Here is a 19152-nt window from a genome sequence, read left to right as displayed (position 1 = left end):
CAGCCAACGCGCACAACGTTCCACGGATCGTTCCCGGCTTGTCCTGCGCCCCGATAGGAAACGTTCGGGTGGACGTGGCATTTGGAGGACGTGACAATTGCCGGGTTGAAAATGTCGAGTTTGAGGTGGTGGATCTAGACAGTCCCTACCATGCATTGCTGGGGAGACCGGCATTGGCAGCCTTCATGGCCACAACTCATACGGCTTACCTCAAGATGAAGATGCCGGCACCTCGTGGACCATTGACCGTGGTGGGAAACTATAAGGTCTCACCGGAAACCGCATCCGCCGGATCAAACCTAGCGGAATCGCTGGTGATCGCGGAGGAAAAGAAAAGAATGCAAACAGCTGTTGCGCTGGCTCAGTCCTCACAATTGAGCTTAGCGGCAATGAGTGAAAACATGGGCTCACCGGCATTCAAGCCGACAAATGAAACAAAGGACATCGTGCTGGATCCGGCTTACCCGCAGCGCACCGTTCGTATCGGTGCCGGCCTTGATCAAGCATAGGAAAGCGCGCTCGTCGCCTTCCTCCGTGAGAATCGGAATATCTTTGCCTGGTCAACTGATGATTTGGTGGGTGTTCCGAGGGAGCTGGCTGAGCACTCTTTAAACGTCCGGAAAGATGCCAAGCCGGTGCGGCAACCACTGCGCCGGTTCGCTGAAGATAGAAGAAAGATCATAGGAGAAGAGGTAACCAAACTGCTTGTTGCCGGATTCATTGTGGAGGTCACGCACACAGAGTGGCCGGCCAATCCGGTAATGGTTGAAAAGAAGAAAGATGAGAACCTGGAGGCAAAAGCTCCGAAGGTGTGGCGCATGTGCATCGACTACACCAACCTAAACAAGGCTTGCCCAAGAGATCCTTTTCCTTTACCACGAATCGATCAAGTGATTGATTCAACCGCCGGGTGTGAGTTGTTGTCCTTCCTGGATGCCTATTCCGGTTTCCACCAGATTCCCTTGAAAAAGGAAGATCAAATAAAAACTGCGTTCATTACCCCGCACGGGGCTTATTGCTATGTCACTATGCCTTTTGGTTTGCGCAACGCTGGTGCAACGTACCAGCGCTGTATGCAAAAGTGCTTGTTTGATCAAATTGGAAAGAATGTGCAAGTCTATGTGGATGACATTGTGATAAAAACTAAGGTAAAGAACACCTTAATCGATGACATCCGGCAAACATTCGATAACCTAAGACGGTTCCGGATGAAACTCAATCCGGCAAAATGCACCTTTGGTGTCCCCGCCGGCAAGCTGCTCGGTTTCCTGGTATCAAGCCGGGGCATAGAAGTTAATCCGGTAAAAATCCGGGCAATAGAAAGAATGGCTATCCCTCGAGAGTTAAAAGATGTGCAAAAGTTTACCGGAAGCTTGGCATCGCTAAGCCGGTTTGTAAGCAGGTTGGGAGAAAAAGCTCTACCACTCTATGCTCTCATGAAAAAATCTGACACGTTCGTCTGGACCCCTCAGGCAGACGCAGCGTTTAAAGAGCTAAAAACAATGCTAGCCACAGCGCCCATACCGGCTTCACCTCTAGAAAGAGAGCCTATGCCGTTATACATAGCAGCAACAAACCGGGTTGTGAGTGTAGTGGTTGTAGTTGAAAGAGAAGAGGAAGGAAAACCGTCCGCAGGCCGGTATACTACCCGAGCGAGGTGCTCTCCCTCTCAAAACAAAACTACCCTCACTTCCAGAAAATGACTTATGGCGTGTACATGGCCGCCACCAAACTCAAGCACTACTTTGAGGAGCACCCCATGAAGGTGGTGAGCGAAGCACCAATTTCCGACATCATGTGCAACAAAGACGCCAGCGGCCGGATTGCAAAATGGGCAATCCAGATATCACCATACGTGCCGGTGTATGAAAGAAGAGATGCCATAAAATCACAGGCTTTGGCTGATTTCCTCGTTGATTGGGCGGAGATGCAATACAAACCGCCAGATCAAAGGATAGAATACTGGAAAATGCACTTTGATGGATCCAAGCTCAAGGAGGGTCTAGGTGCCGGTGTGGTGCTTACTTCACCAAAAGGAGACCACCTCCGGTATGTTTTGCAAGTGCATTTCAGGGCATCGAATAATGTCGCTGAATATGAAGCTTTGATCCATGGGCTTAAGGTCGCAAAAGAAATCGGTGCGCACCGGATCATTTGCTATGGAGATTCGGACCTCGTGGTACAGCAGTGTTCCGGAGATTGGGATGCAAAAGATGCCAACATGGCCTCGTACCGATTTCACGTGCAAAAGATTGCCGGATTCTTCGAAGGTTGTGAGTTTCACCATGTGCCACGCGCGGAAAATGAAGCCGCGGATGCTTTGTCCAAGCTGGGCTCATCTAGGCAAGAAATTCCTCCCGGAATAGCTTTGGCTCACTTAAGAGTACCATCGATCAAACCAAGCCCGGAATCGGAATCAATTTTTGTACCGGAGTCACACGTGGTGCCCATGGATATCGATGAAGGGAACCCGGGACCGCTCCGGCAAGCTCGGGAACCGCTCCGGCAAGATCGGGAACTGCTCCGGCAAGCTCGGGGACTGCTGTACCCATACCGGAAGAAATGATGCTGGTGGATAGCATGGAGATAGATGCACCGGTGTTTTCGGTTCGAGAGATACCGTCATGGGTTAAACCTATTAAGGAGTTCCTGATCAACGGCACCTTGCCGGCTGACGAAAACGAGTCAAGGAGGATACAAAGAAGGTCCAAAGCATACACGTTCATCAACGGTGAGGTGTACAAGAGAAGCGTTACCGGTGTCCTTCAAAGATGTGTGGAACCGGAGGAAGGGAAAGAAATGCTTGAGGAAATTCACCAAGGAGAATGTGGGCATCATGCTTCATCAAGGGCGCTAGTAGCAAAAGTATTCCGGCATGGGTTCTATTGGCCCACTGCTTTGGAGAACGCTGAGGATTTGGTAAGAAAATGCAACGGCTGCCGCAGGTACGCCAAGCAAAATCATACCCCAACGATCCGGTTTAAAGACAATACCATTAACATGGCCATTCGCCGTTTGGTGCCTTGACATGGTTGGACCATTCAAAACTGCAAGAAGCAAGCATGACTCACATCTTGGTCATGGTGGATAAGTTCACCAAATGGCTAGAAGTAAAACCTATCGCAAAGTGTGATGGGCATACAGCTGTGAAATTCTTGAAAGATGTCATCTTGCGATATGGATACCCGCACAGCATCATCACTGATAATGGAACCAACTTTGCTCAAGGTGAGTTCAAAAGGTTCTGTGAGGACAACAACATCCGGTTGGATTTGTGCTCAGTGGCACACCCACAAGGCAATGGCCAAGTGGAAAGAATGAATGCTTTGGTGCTTTCCGGTATCAAGCCTAGACTCATTGATGCAGTGGAGAAGTCACCGGGATGTTGGCTCGATGAGCTACCATCGCTCCGTGGAGTATAAGAACAACTCCAAACCGGTCTACCGGATACACTCCGTTCTTCATGGTTTATGGAGCAGAAGCGGTCATACCAACTGACATCATTCATGATTCACCAAGGGTACAGCTCTATACCGAGCAAGAGGTCAAAGAGGCCAGAGAAAATGATGTGGACTTGCTAGAAGAAGCAAGAGAGCTGGCTTTGGCAAGAACAGCCATTTACCAGCAAAACCTAAGACGCTATCATAACCGGAAGGTTAACCCGAGAGTTTTCCGGGAAGGAGATCTTGTACTTCGCCTAGTGCAGCGCACTGAAGGCCGGCATAAGCTTTTGCCACCATGGGAAGGTCCCTTCATTGTAAGCAAGGTGCTTCACAATGATGCATACTACTTGATCGATGCACAGGAGTGGAAAAAAGGAAAGGCGGACAGGTCCGGAGAGGAGAGCAAGCGTCCATGGAACGTAGCTCGTTGCGTCCTTTCTACTCTTGAAGTGGTGGTGTAAGAAGTTCCTTTTTGTACCTTATATGCTATGAATAAAAGATGCCGGAACCTTGAATGAATCTCGGGACTACCCCAATAAGGTTGCATGTAACTTGTTTATTTTTTCAGTTTACCGGTTGCTTATTGAATGTTTTTTCTTTCCGGTTTAGTAGTGTGCTAAATCCTACCGGAGTCTTCGACTCGCTGTTGTCCGCAAACCGGCTTCATGGCAAGCAAGATAAACCGGTAGGGGATAAGCACATGAACTGCGAAAAGGGAGAGCAGGAAAGAACAATCCGGAAAATTTAACTAACCCCGGTTAAACCGGTTTTTTGCAAAATTTCAAAGTTATTTCTAAGTTCAAGAAGATGCTTGTTTGGTGAAAGAACCTTGTGCTCATACGCCAAAGAACGCCCATAGAAGGCAGGCAGAGCCAAGGCAACAGAACCAAGTATGCATCAAATTGGATGCGGAAACAATTGGGAAATCTTTGCAAGGCAGGATAAAAGCAGAACCAAAAGCAAATATGCTAAGGCAAACTTAGAAATACTTAGCTACCGGTATAACTTACCGGCATAAAATGTTGTACGGCAACCACAAGCAAACTTAAGGTTTTACATCATAAGCCCCGGCATACCGGGGCAGAATTTAACAAACATTGTTTTGAGGCAAACAGGGCCAACAGATAGATCACAGGCAAACATTTGATAAAGGGTCATCAGGCAGCGGGGGCGTCGGGTGGAGCGGCACCGGCCTCGGCATCTTCAGGGGGAGCAGCGCCGGCTTCGGGAGCTTCCGGCGGCACGTCCTCGGCAGCCTCATCTTCATCTCCCTCGTCTTCTTCTTCCTCATCGCTGAGGTAGTCTTTGACGCCAGGAGGGGGAGGGATGAAGGTGCGGACCTCGGCATACTCAGCAAGCCGGTATGCCCGGTTCTGCCGCTTCGCGGCAAGCGCCGGATCCGTGTCCGTAGGAGCATCTGCGCGTACGCCTTGGAGAGCATCCAGGTCCAGAGCAGGGTACCACGAGCACGCGGAGCGCAGCGCCGTGTCAGCTCCGGCACGGGCCGCGGAGCATTGCCACTCGCGGATCCGATGCCCGGCATCCTTGAGCCGGTTGGCAGTGAGCGTAATGTTCTCCGGCAGCTCCTCCTCAGGCCACAGGACCTTGAAGACTTGGATGGCGGCGGCTGGCAGGTCGGCAAGAAGCCGGTCGACGGAGCGCATGTGCTGGACACGCGCGGAGAGGGCGACAAGATAGTCGTACCCATCCCAGTGCGCGTCCAGATTGGGAAATTCCCGCGCAATCCGATCCTCCCTCACCTTCTTCAAGGCATAGACCTGGGATTCCGGGAAATGCTCTACAGGAAGAAGGAAAAAGCATAAACACAAGACACCGGAAAAGAGTATGTCGGAAAAAGCAAGGAACAAAGATACATCTTCAAAAGGAGAAAGCTTATAAGCAAAAGAAGGGACAAGGCAAGGACTTACGGAGAGCCAGCGCGTCTATCTTCATAACCAACCGATCGTATTCCCGGTGATCGGTGGTCATGGTGTCAATGAGGCGCTCCGCTGCCTTCCGCGATTTCCTCTCCTCCTCCAGCTCTGCCGTCAAGACGGTGTTGGAGTTCGTGGAGTCCTCCATGACCTCCGCCAGCCTGGCCTCCGCTGCAACCTGGGCGTCCTTCAAGGCTTGCTCATGCCGGAGCGCGGCTTGTATAGCCTGTTCCTTGAGCTCCCCCAGGGCGGTCTTCTGGGCCTCCAGTGCCTCGTTGTGCTCCTTGAGGAGCTGCTCCTTCTCGCCTAAGTACCGGAAAGAAAAGTCTTAGCAAGCAACAATAGATGAAATGAAAAAAGGAACGGGTTAGCAGAAAAAGAAAGGATGGTACCTTGAAGCTTGGCGACCTGGGCCTTCAGGGCCTCGATGGTAGCTTCCGGAACAACTGTTAAGCAAAAGATTGCATAAGTATCAAAGAAAGAAACAGTCCGGTGAAAAGATGCCGGAGGGGAAAGAAACAAACCTTGGCAGTGGCCGTGGGCCTCAAGCAAGGTCCCGATGCTCCCACGTAAGCTCCTCAAAGAGTTGCTTCCGGCGTCGGCAAGTGCTCGTTCAAAGGAAGATGGTTGTGAGAAAGAAAGAAACAAGGTTTCAACCCGAAACTCGGGGACCGGCCATGCCGGTTTCACATGCCTCTAGTTAAAGTTTCGCGCCGAAAACCGCGTTTTCACCACGAAACTCGGGACCGGGAGAATAGATAAGATCCGGAAAGAAAAGAAACCGGCATCAACAAAATATACAAGAGAGTTTGGCAAAACTTACCACCACGTTGTTGGTAGCATCGTACTGTGCACCGTCGAACTCTTTCACGGCGCGTTTAAGCCGCGTGAAATGTTCTTCGCTGGACCGAGCCCCGGCAGGATCCGGTGCCGGAAGGCGATCCTTCCCCAGGCCGCGGGTAGAAGCGGAGATATCCGCCTCATTCCACTTCTGGGCATAGGGGAGAAGGTGCCCCAGGTCCTTGCCACTTCAGATCAACAATCCGGCCCAGGAGGCCGGTAGGCTTGTCCTGGGCAGCGATAGCAGCGGGGCCGACGTGCAGCACCACGTCCCCCGAGCCGCTTGAGGCGGCGCCCTCCACAGCCTTGCCGCGGGAAGCCCCGGGCTTGAGGAACTTGGTGATCTTGGGGGTCTCGGACGGCGCCGGTTGCTTGGCCGCGGAAGGTCCTTGGCTGGGCGGCGGTGTCGGCGTGGCCTCGGGAGGAGGAGAAGGTACCGGCGCGGAAGTATCCGGCGCGGTAGGGGAAGAGCTTGGCTGTTTCTTCTTCTTCTTCGGGGGAGGAGGAACCAAAGGTTCCGCCTGCCCGGCATCTGTCTGGCCGGCGCCGATGTTGCTGGCGCCGGTGTCTTGGGTCTCTGGAGGGGAGGTGAAGTCCTCCTCCGCGCGGTGATCTGGAGGTGTTGGGGCCGCGCGCCCCGAACTTGTAGTGCCTCCCGAGGGGGAGGCAGAGCTGTTGCCGGCACCGCATGGTACCGGACTTGACTGAGGAGGAGGAGTTGAGGTCCTCGCGGAGCCGGCAGAGCCAAGCTCAAGCGCAGGGCTGAAAGAAAGGAAAAAGAGAGCAAATTGGAAAAAAGCAACCGGAAAAGAACTCGGTGGAAACAAAGAGAGCATAAAAGAGATAAAAACTTACCCGGAAGACATCGGCATCCGCTTCTGCTTGTAGCGCTTGGTGCCAACCTGCTTCCCTCCAATGACTTCAGTCCGAGGACGTTTGCCAGAGGGAGCATGGCTGGGGCCGGCGCCAGCAGCAGGAGGATCGCTCTTCTGGCCCTCGGCCATGAGCTTATCCAGAAACTCGTCGCCAACCTCGGCCTGCAGGGGAGGTTCGTGCTCATGGATCTGTGGGTTGTTGCTGGCTGAGGGAGTGTCTACAGAATGGAAGTAACAAAAAGAGTATAAGAAAACGAACAGAAAGGCTACCTCAAGTATGGTCAAGTCATCAGACGAACCAGCTGGTTCCGGCGGAGACTTGCCAAGGCGGGAAGATGGAGTCCGGCCCATCCTCAGCATCTAGCCAATGGATGACGGGATCCGGATCGTACTTGTCCAGAGGCCTCTTCCAGCAAGGGCCTCGCCGGTCAGAATCAATCCGGGGGAAGCGGGCCCTGGCCTGGAAACAAAGGAAAAAAGAAAGATTAGACGCAAGTACAAAAGTTACCGGTAATACGACCCAAGCCGCATATCTTCTTACTTCTTTGGACGGAGGATTCCTGGCGCTGAGAGGGCAAAGGCCCCACTCCCAGTCATCCGGCATGTCCGTTTGGCAGATTTGGCTAGCCTTAAGGACCACGTCCTCTTTGCTCAAGGGCAAGCCGGTGATCTTGGTGGGATCACCGGGGCCGTACATCTCACTAATCTTGTGAGCGCGCTGTTGAAGGGGAAGCACCCGGCGGCAGATGAAGGTGCGGATGATATCGTCGGAGCAGATATCGGTATCCTTCATCAACCTCAGCATAAAGCGCACAACCCGGTTCGTCTCGGCATGATCCGTTCCGGGGTTATACTGCCAGTTGGTCTTGGCGGGCGGCGCCGGGTTGAACGCCGGCAAGTTGATGAGGTCGTCGTCGCCCGCGTTCTTCACATAGAAGAACGTCGTCTGCCACAACCGGCAAGACTCGAGGCCGTTGAACTTAAAAGGGGCTCCCTTGGCGGGAGCCGATGATGCAAGACCCGCATTGAACGGGGGGTTTGGGCTTAGGAATGTCCTTGCCCTGGACCGAATTGATCCGAAGGGAGAAAAAGCGGGCAAACGTCTCGCGAGCGGGACGGATGCCAATGTAGCCCTCCATGAAGGCCACAAAACAAGAAAGGTAAAAAACGGCGTTGCCGGGAAGGTGGTGAGGTTGGAGGCGATAGAAGTTGAGGAATTGACGAAAGAAATCAGAGGCAGGAAGGCCGAAGCCACGCTCAAAATGAGCAAGGAAAACAACAACTTCACCGGGTTCGAGCACCGGTTGGATCTCGTCGCCTGGAAGCCGGCAGATGACTCCTTCCGGAATCCTCCTAGACCGGTAGAGCCAGTCGATCTCGAACTGGGTCACGTCGGAACCTCTCCAGGCTCCGCGTGTCTTGTCCTTTCCGGAGGCCCGGCTAGATGTGCCGGCCTCTTGTTTCCGGCTGGATGCCAGATCCATCCGGGCAAGGTCGTCGGTTAACCCGTCGGAAGCGCTACTATCTTGGTTGCTAGAGGTGGCAGCAGGGAGAGACCCTTCGCTAGACATGAGGATCTAGGAGACGCCGGAATCTACCAAGAAACAGTTTTCCCCAAACGGACCCTCACGCGAAGATCTACGAGTAAGAGGAAAAGCAAAACAAAGAACGGATAAATACTCTACCGCCCCCAAGATCCGAAGTGCAAGAAAGAAAGGGGTAAAGGCGCATCGGGCCTAACCTGAGGCGGCGGAGTCGCGGAGGAAGAGGTTCACCGGAGGAACGGCGAGCCTGCGGCCGGCGAGGAAGTCCGTCGACGGCGAGGCGAGGAAGTGCTCGAGGAAACGCGAATGCAGCGGACGCGGTGAGCGCGCTGCAGAGGGTTCCCGCACGAGGAGGTCCGGCGGAACGGCGGCGTGAGTTCGCCGGGCAACGGGCTCGAGCGAGCGGCGGCGGACGGAGAACGGTGAAGGCACGGAGGCGGAGAGCACTGTGCGCGAGGAAGTGGAGAATGTGAGAAGAGGAAGAAGGAGCGGCGGTTGCGCTTATAAAGAAGAAGGGAAGTGGGCTGGAAACCGCTGGGCCGTGGCGGTTCGCCTCGCGGCCCGCGGCGGTTCGCACCATGGGCCGCCACGTGTCGAAGAGATACACGCGAAAAGACAAGAGGCCACACGGAGGCACACAGGAGATCCAGAACGGCTAGTGGGATCCGCAGCGGTGCATTAAATGGGCGCGCGGGAGTCGAAGCGAAATGACAACTGACACTGGCGCGTCGACCAACAGTGCGCATGTCTGTCAGGCGCGGGGCCCGAGATATTCTCGACTTCGCCGAGGAGGTACTTAATGGTTAAGATACCGGAAGACAAGATACCGGGGAATGACTTACGAAGAAAAGATAAGGGGGATCCGGGCAAAGATGCCGGATCCGAGCATGACGCCGGATGGATCAAACCGGTATCCAAAGACATAAGAACCTGGCATGGTCTGTTGGATAGGATCCGCCAGACTATACCAGCTTCGGGGACTAATGTTGGGGGGATGACCCCCGGTATGCCAAAGGCATGCCAAACCGGATGGTTTGAGCCATCAGGATACCGGTTAGATGTTCATGCCGGAGTCTAAGATAGGCGTTTGGCTGAACAGCTAAGCCGGTATCCTCATAAGAGGGATACCGGAACCGGATAGAAAAGGTACCGGGCCACCGGAAGGAAGGGCTTGTCGGCAAAGCTGGTCAAAGATCCTCTCCAGAGCTAGAAGACAAGGATGAGCTAAGCAAAGTAGCTTTAAACGAAGGGCTGACGATAAAGAAGAAGATGACGGAGAAAGAAGCCGGAGGACATCAGCCTCCCTGATTAAAGAAGACCCCGGTGTCATCTATGATTAAAGTAGCTTTGTACAATGGCCTTGTAAAGTAGTTTGTCCAGTCAAAGATGCCATTAGGGTTTCTTGCACTGTAAGCCACCCTCTCCCCTATATAAGGAGAGGGGGCAGCCCTTCTTCACGGCGATGCATGTACGTACGCGTGGAACACGATAGAGAGAAACCCGTAATTTGTGTGAATCAATGAACATGGTGATCTAGAGCGAGTTCTTCCTTGTGTCTTTCTTCTTCAACCTCCGGCCTTGGCCAAGTTCTTGAGGAAACCATCCGGAAGTTCATCACACCTGATCACAAACCCTCCCCCGAATCCTCTAGCGTCCATTCGGCCCCAATCTAAGCCATCCTATGGCATCTGTCTGTTCACCACGACGACAAATTTACAGATACACGGGCGATCTAGCCCAAACTTCTTATACAAGGTCGATTCATGAATATTTCCCGTGTGCATTCTCCAAGCCCATCTCAATCACGGCCCACCTCCTGACTTGGTTAAAATCTGGTGATAACACATGCCCCCTGGTTTTGGTAATGATAATTCCAAAACCACACTGTTTTTCTTCGTAGGGTCATGTCGTGGCAGAGCAGAACCGTCGCAGTATCCTTTCATCATGATGCCTTGCCTTCTCAACTTCTCTGCACGATTTGACAGTTTTTTGGCATCACTTCCTCGGAAACCGCTGTAGCATTAAATCTCCACTATATCCCCTTTATTTAACCGCGCCGAACAGTTCGCCTCTTCATCCTCTTGCTCAGTACTAGCCATCGGAAAAAAAACCCTTCCTCTGTAGCCATGTCTTCCTCCTCCTCCTCCTCCTCCTCTGCCTCGTCGGTTCTCTCCTCCTCATCTTCCTCCTCTCGGGAGCCGACGCCGGAGTGGGACTTGCTGGTGGCGTACAACCGCCGCGCCCCAGAGGAATGGGACCAGGAGGACCATGATTCCTCCGTCTGGTCCGAGGATGACAAGTCCTTGACCGACGGAGACGACGACCTCCAATTCCTCGCCGATGGGGAGCTGGAGGCGGAGAGCGAGGACGACCGCTTCTCCTGGGACGACTTCACCTCCTCCGACGAGGAGGAAGAAGAAGAGGACGACGATTCCTCCGACGAATATCCGCCGGCGAAGCGTTTCCGCGCCGGGTCGGATGATGACGACGATGACGAAGACGACAAGGAAGAGGAGGCCCCCGTCGAGGGCTACGGGAGTAGCGACGAGGACCCCGCCGGCAGCAGTGCCGACGGCACCTTCGACGGCGACGACGAGGGCAGCGACGGCCCATAGAGTAGCATCTACTAGTATAGGACTAGTAGTAGTAGTAGATTGGTCAATAGACCTCTCTTTTGTTCTTCCTCCCTCGAGCAATCGGCTCTTCTCTGTAAGAAATCCCTTCTATTAATGAAGAAAATGTTCCTATGTCGATTTTGCTTTCATATCAATTTTGCCGATTGTCAAAGTAAGTCAACGCGCAAAGAGCCCATGGCAGCACATCGGCCTTTACCATAACACGCGATTAAGGCCAAATCAGTTGCCTATTCACACGGTAAACTGCAACCTTCGTCTGAGAGAATAAACTCAGATCCTTAAATTGCCGCTCGTAGGCCACACGAAACTTAGATCTCAATCACGGAGATTCAACTCCACGGCGAATCCAATGGCAGAATCCAATGGCAGAATTATCTCACGCCCATGCTACGATCTTTGGCCTGAAGGTAATCCTCAACGGTCCCCATCGAGCATAGTGTCGGAATTTAACAGTAAACACCTAAATTAATGTCTCATCCCATCATTAATTTTTTGTACCAGACATTCTGCTGCTGCATCCTCCATACCCTCGAGGCATCCCTTCAGTGGAGCCTCTATATGCAATACGATAACTGCTCAATTGAGCTCGTACCTCTAGAGTCGATGGCTATGCATCGGCTTTTAGCCTGAAGTCGATGTCTGTACATCTGCTGTGATTTATATGTAAAAAAAAAATTTACTAGGCTGGCCGATTTTATGCATCGGCCCCCACATTTTTTTACTGGCTGGCCGATTTTATGCATCGGCCCCCATATTTCACTGTCCGTCATCCCACATGCTTGGGAAATATTTCTTGAGATGTTGACCATTGACAGCTACTGGGAATTTAACACCGTCCAGCTGCTCGAGCATGTATGCATTACCCTTCAAAACCTGGTCGACTCTGTACGGCCCGTGCCAATTAGGAGACCATTTACCATATGCTTTATCCTTAGTTCCTAATGGCAACACAGCTTCCCATACTAGATCACCAACCTGAAACTCCTTTGGTCTATCCTTCTTATTGTATGCGCGAGCTACCTTGGCTTTGTTCTCTTTAATCTTCTCCAACGACCAAAGTCTGAGTTCCGTAAGATCCTCAATACTATCACTCATCAGGGCTGCATATTCTCCAGTTGTTAGATCATTCTGAAACGTAACACATCTCGATCCAGCCGTAATTTCTCAAGGCAATACGGCTTCTTGTCCATATACCAGCTGGTATGGCGAGGTTTTTATAGCCCCATGACATGACATGCGATAAGCCCACAAAGCTTCTGACAATACTTCATGCCAACGTCTAGGGTGCTCGTCAACTTTTCTCTTAATCAGCTTGATGAGGCTCTGGTTGGACGCTTCAGCTTGCCCATTTGCTTGAGCATAGTATGGAGACGATCGGATCAGCTTAATTCCCATGTCGTCACAGAACTTTCTGAACTCTTTAGAAATGAAGACCGAACCTCCATCGGTCGTGATAGTCTGGGGAATCCTGAACCTATGAATGAGATGTTCTTTCACAAAATTGATAACATCTTCCGATTTTACCTTCTTCATAGGGACGTCCTCCACCCATTTAGTGAAGTAATCTGTAATGGCCAAAATCCACTCGTGGCCTTTGCTCGATGCAGGATGGATTTTGCCGATCATATCCATGCCCCAACCTCGGAATGGCCAAGGCTTGATGATGGGGTTCATTGCTGATGCGGGTACCATCTGAATTTTCCCAAACATCTGACACGCTTGACATCCTTTATAGTACCTAAAGCAATCCTCAAGCATGGTGGGCTAGTAAAACCCTGATCGCCTGATCAGCCATTTCATCTTATGAGCCGATTGGTGAGTTCCACAGGCGCCTTCATGTACCTCGTGTAAGAGCCGATTCGCCTCGGCTGGTCCCAGGCATTTGAGAAGTAACCCCTCCAAAGTCCTGTAGAACATGTCATTGATACGCCTCCGACGTATCCATAATTTCTGTCGTTCCATGCTTGTTTTATGACAATACTTACATGTTTTGCTTGCACTTTATGATGATTTCATGCGTTTTCCGGAACTAACCTATTAACGAGATGCCACAGTGCCGCTTCTCGTTTTCTGCTGTTTTTGGTTCCGTAAAGGCTGTTCGGGCAATATTCTCGAATTGGACGAAATCAACGCCAAACCTCCTATTTTCTCCGGAAGGCTCCGAACACCGAAGAAGAGCTCGGAGAGGGGCCAGGGGGCCACCACACCACATGGCGGCGCGGGCCGGGCCTAGGCCGCGCCGGCCTAGGGTGTGGCGCCCCGTGTGCCCCCTCGCGCCGCCTCTTCGCCTATATAATCCCTTTCGACCTAAAAACGCATGACCGGTTGACGAAACTCCGGAAAGACTCCGTGGGCGCCGCCACCGTCGCGAAACTCCAATTCGGGGACAGAACTCGTCCCAGGCACCTCGCCGGACGGGGAAGTGCCCCCGAAGCCATCTCCATCAACGCCACCGCCTCCGCCATGCTCCGTGAGTAGTTCCCCCATGGACTACGGGTTCTAGCAAGTAGCTATGTCGGTATTCTCTCCCCCATGTACTTCAATACAATGGTCTCATGAGCTGCCTTACATGATTGAGATTCATCCGATGTAATCGGTGTTGTGTTTGTTGGGATCCGATGGATGATACATTATGATTAGTCTATCTATAAAGTTTGTGAAGTTATTGTTGCTGCAATCTTGTTATTCTTAATGCTTGTCACTAGGGCCCGAGTGGCATGATCTTAGATTTGAGCTCCATATTGTTGCTTAGATTGTATCTACAAGTTGTATGCACATGTCACTCGTCCGGAACCAATGGCCCCGAAGTGACGTAAATCAGGACAACCGGAGGGGATGGTAGTGATGTGAGGATCACATGTTTTCACGGTGTGTTAATGCTTTGCTCCGGTGCTCTATTAAAAGGAGTACCTTAATATCCAGAGAGTTTCGCTTGAGGCCCGGCTGCCACCGGCTGGTAGGACAAAAGATGTTGTGCAAGTTTCTCATTGCGAGCACGTACGACTATATACGGAAAACATGCCTACATGATTAATAATCTTGATGTTCTTTCTTAATGCTATTTCAATCCTATCAATTGCCCAACTGTAATTTGTTCACCCAACACTTGTCACTTATTGGAGAGTTACCACTAGTGTAGATCGCTGGGAACCCCGGTCCATCTCTCATCATAATATACTTGTTCTACATGTCAACTGTTTTCTGGTGCCATTGCTCTCATATTGCTATTACTGCTGCTGTGTTACTGTTACTACTGCTCTCATATTACTGCTACTTTCACATCACCCCTGTTACTAGTGCTTTTCCAGGTGCAGCTGAATTGACAACTCAGTTGTTAAGGCTTATAAGTATTCTTTACCTCCCCTTGTGTCGAATCAATAAATTTGGGTTTTACTTCCCTCGAAGACTGTTGCGATCCCCTATACTTGTGGGTCACCAAGACTATTTTCTGGCGCCGTTGCCGGGGAGGCATAGCTTTACTCATAAGTTCACCTGGGGAGTACACTCTACCTCTCTCTCTATTTTATTTTGTTTTGTTTTGCTTAGTTTACTTTTTCCTAGTTTATTTGTGCTTAGTTTATTTCTGTCTAGTATTAGTTTGCTTAGTTTACTTTTGCTTAGTTTCTTTTTGTCTTGTTTTATTTGTCTCATATACCCAAAAATCCATAAAAATTTGAAAAACCAAAAAATTAAAAACTGCTGTTATGGGAGAACCAACAACCTACTTGGAGCTTATAGAATGTTATAATTGTTATAGAGAATCAAGAACTGGTAAAATAATGAGTGCTATGATAGAAAAATTGAATACAATTGCTAAAATCTTGCTTAGACGCCATGATATAAACTGTTGCTCTCAACAGGATAAACATCTTAAATTTCAATGTGGCTTTAGTGAGGAATTTTTAATTAAGAACTATAATCGGAATTGCTATATTCATTATGGGTTCGAAGAGGTAGAACAATTTGTCTTATTTATGGGAGCCTCCGAGATAGAATCCTTCATGGTTGAGAATTATGAAACTTGTGTTGTTTGTAAGGGCCTTAAAGATTATGTCTCTACTATCCTTAATTCTTGCATAGAATGCTACAGTAGGAATCCTTATATCCTTGATTATAAAGAGAGACACATTAATGCACAAGAATGCACTCACAATTTGCAGGAACCGGTGGAAGAAGAAATTGATGAACCTGAAAGCTCATTGGATGAAAAAGAAGAGGAGAGTGATGAACAAAAGGAGGAAGAATGGATTAGCTACCCATGCCAACCTTCTAATGAGAGTAACTCTTTATCTCTTACACTATTTGATTGTCCTCCATGCTTACCGGAAGAGGTTGAATGTTATGTTCCTGTGGATTCTCTTGAAATAGTACCTATGAGTAATACTTGTGAGAATGATTATGCTACTGTTATTTATGATAATCCATGCTACTTTGATAAATCTTATGATAATGCTTTGTTTGTGCCTGATGTCGAAACGCATGGTACTAAAGAATTTTGCTTGACAAATGTTTATGATAAAGCTCTAGATGATGGTCCTATGTTACTTGATAATATTAATTGTACTACTAATGAAAATGGGATTGGAGAGTTCTTGACTTATTCTATGAGTCCCATATCTATTGAGATTGATCAACTACCGTGTTATATTATTAATAAAAGTAAGTTTGAAAGTTTTAATTCCACTATTCTTGAACTTGATAAAAATTATGTGTTTGGAAATCATGAAAAGTATGCTGCATGTGATAGCTATATTGTTGAGTTTGTTCATGAAGCTACTGAAAATTATTATGAGAGAGGAAAATATGGTTGTAGAAATTTGCATGGTACTAATACACCTCTCTATATGCTGAAATTTTTGAAGTTATCCTTGTTTTACCCTCTTATGCTTGTCACTTTGTTCTTCATGAATTTATTTGTGTACAAGATTTCTTTTCACAGGAAGCATGTTAGACTTAAATGTGTTTTGAATTTGCCTATTGATGCTCTCTTTTGCTTCAAATACTATTTCTTGCGAGTGCATCATTAAAACTGCTGAGCCCATCTTAACGGCTATAAAGAAAGCAACTTCTTGGGAGATAACCCATGTGTTATTTTGCTACAGTACTTTATTTTATATTTGTGTTTTGGAAGTTGTTTACTACTGTAGCAACCTCTCCTTATCTTAGTTTTGTGTTTTGTTGTGCCAAGTGAAGCCTCTAATCGAAGGTAGATACTAGATTTGGATTTCTGCGCAGAAACAGATTTCTTTGCTGTCACGAATCTGGGCAAAATTCTCTGTAGGTAACTCAGAAAATTATGCCAATTTACGTGAGTGATCCTCAGATATGTACGCAACTTTCATTAGTTTTGAGTTTTCTGATTTGAGCAACGGAAGTATTTTATTAAAATTCGTCTTTACTTGGCTGTTCTGTTTTGGCAGATTCTGTCTCTCGTTTTTTGCATTGTCTCTTGTGGACTTTAAGCGAGATTTTCTAGACGTAGAGAGCTGTAGCTAATGTTTTATTGAGTTCTTGCAATGTGCCACTACAGGACCAAGGTGGATTCAAATTTTTTGAGTACTAACCCCTCTAATGAAGTTTATGAGAAGTTTGGTGTGAAGGAAGTTTTCAAGGGTCAAGAGAGGAGGATGATATATGATCAAGAAGAGTGAAAAGTCTAAGCTTGGGGATGCCCCCGTGGTTCATCCCCGCATATTTCAAGAAGACTCAACCGTCTAAGCTTGGGGATGCCCAAGGCATCCCCTTCTTCATCAACTTATCGAGTTCCTCCCCTGAAACTATATTTTTATTCAGTCACATCATATGTGCTTTACTTGGAGCGTCTGTGTGTTTATTTTCGTTTTGTTTGTATTTGAATAAGATCGGATCCTAGCAATCCTTGATTGGGAGAGATACACGCTCCACTTTTTCATATGAACACTTGTTCTTCGTTTTACTTTTAATGTTCAATGATAAAAGTTGGAAGCTACAATACTTATCTTTATTTGGTTGGGAAAAGAAAAAGCCTCATATGTTGTGGATAATTTGATACTTGGCAATTGTTTTGAGCTCTCAAGTAGATCATAAGTTTTTGCATGTAGTTTAAACCTATTAGTGGAGAACTACCGTAAAGCTTGTTAAAATTGGTTTGCATAATTGATCTCTCTTAAGGTCTAGATATTTTCTCGGTAAAAGTGTTTGAGCAACAAGGAAGACAGTGTAGAGTATTATAATGCTTGCGATATGTTCTTATGTAAGTTTTGCTGTACCGGTTCATACTTGTGTTTGCTTCAAACAACCTTGCTAGCCTAAGCCTTGTATCGAGAGGGAATACTTTTCATGCATCCAAAATCCTTGAGCCAACCACTATGCCAATTGTGTCCACCATACCTACCTACTATGTGGTATTTCCTGCCATTCCAAAGTAAATTGCTTGAGTGCTACCTTTAAATAATTCAAAATGCTTCTCAATTTGTGTTAATGTTTTATAGCTCATGAGGAAGTATGTGGTGTTTAGCTTTCAACCTTGTCATTTACTTTTGACGGACTCTCATATGGACTAGTGGCACATCCGCTTATCCAATAATTTTGCAAAAAGAGCTGGCAATGAGATTCCCAGTCCCAAATTAATCAACCAAAATAGACACTCCTCCATGGTATGTGATTGTTGGACGGCACCCGAAGGATTCGGTTAGCCATGGCTTGTGTAAGCAAAGGTTGGGAGGAGTGTCATCATCATAATAAAACTAAAATAAAAAGGCACTCCTTCATGGTATGAGATTGTTGGCGGGCACCCGAGGATTCGGTTAGCCATGGTTTGTGAAAGAAAGGTTGGAAGGAGTGCCACCCAAAAATAAAAATTCATGGGAGCCGCTCTTGAAAGTCCGGTTGGCGAGGTAGTTAGTGTACCCATTACCATTCGTTGACAACAACAAACACCTCTCAAAACTTTACTTTTATGCTCTCTATTTGTTTTCAAAACCAAAGCTCTAGCACAAATATAGCAATCGATGCTTTCCTCTTTGAAGGACCATTCTTTTACTTTTATGTTGAGTCAGTTACCTACTTCCTCCCACCTTAGAAGCAAACACTTGTGTTAACTGTGCATTAATTCTTACATACTTGCATATTTGCATTCGTCATATTACTTTGTGTTGACAATATCCATGAGATGTACATGTTGAAAGTTGAAAGCATCCGCTGAAACTTATATCTTCCTTTGTGTTGCTTCGATGCCTTTACTTCGAATTTATTGCTTTATGAGTTAACTCTTATGCAAGAATTTTGACTCTTCATGAAAAGTTTTGCTATATGTTATCTATTTGTTAGCAACTATAGATCATTGCCTTGAGTCACTTCATTCATTTCATATGCTTTGTAATAGTATGATCAAGGTTATGTAAGTAGCATGTCACTACAGAAATTATTATTTTTATCGTTTACCTGCTCGGGACGAGCAGGAACTAAGCTTGGGGATGCTGATACGCCTCCGACGTATCCATAATTTCTGTCGTTCCATGCTTGTTTTATGACAATACTTACATGTTTTGCTTGCACTTTATGATGATTTCATGCGTTTTCCGGAACTAACCTATTAACGAGATGCCACAGTGCCAGTTCCTGTTTTCTGCTGTTTTTGGTTCCGAGAAAGGCTCGTTCGGGCAATATTCTCGGAATTGGACGAAATCAACGCCAAACCTCCTATTTTCTCCGGAAGGCTCCGAACACCGAAGAAGAGTCGGAGAGGGGCCAGGGGGCCACCACACCACATGGCGGCGCGGGCCAGGCCTAGGCCGCGCCGGCCTAGGGTGTGGCGCCCCCAGGTGCCCCCCTGCGCCGCCTCTTCGCCTATATAATCCCTTTCGACCTAAAAACGCATGACCGATTGACGAAACTCCAGA

The 19152-nt window shown here is 48.5% G+C and overlaps 1 pseudogene; it reads left to right on the top strand.

Annotated features, from left to right (window-relative positions):
- Window positions 1–2326: 2326 nt before the first annotated feature.
- LOC124704648 lies at window positions 2327–3022 on the top strand (annotated as a pseudogene).
- The last annotated feature ends 16130 nt before the right edge of the window (window positions 3023–19152 follow it).

Source organism: Lolium rigidum, chromosome 3 (genome assembly GCF_022539505.1).
Source record: "Lolium rigidum isolate FL_2022 chromosome 3, APGP_CSIRO_Lrig_0.1, whole genome shotgun sequence".
Taxonomy (NCBI): Eukaryota; Viridiplantae; Streptophyta; class Magnoliopsida; order Poales; family Poaceae; genus Lolium; species Lolium rigidum.
This window is presented reverse-complemented; position numbering and strand designations above follow the sequence as displayed.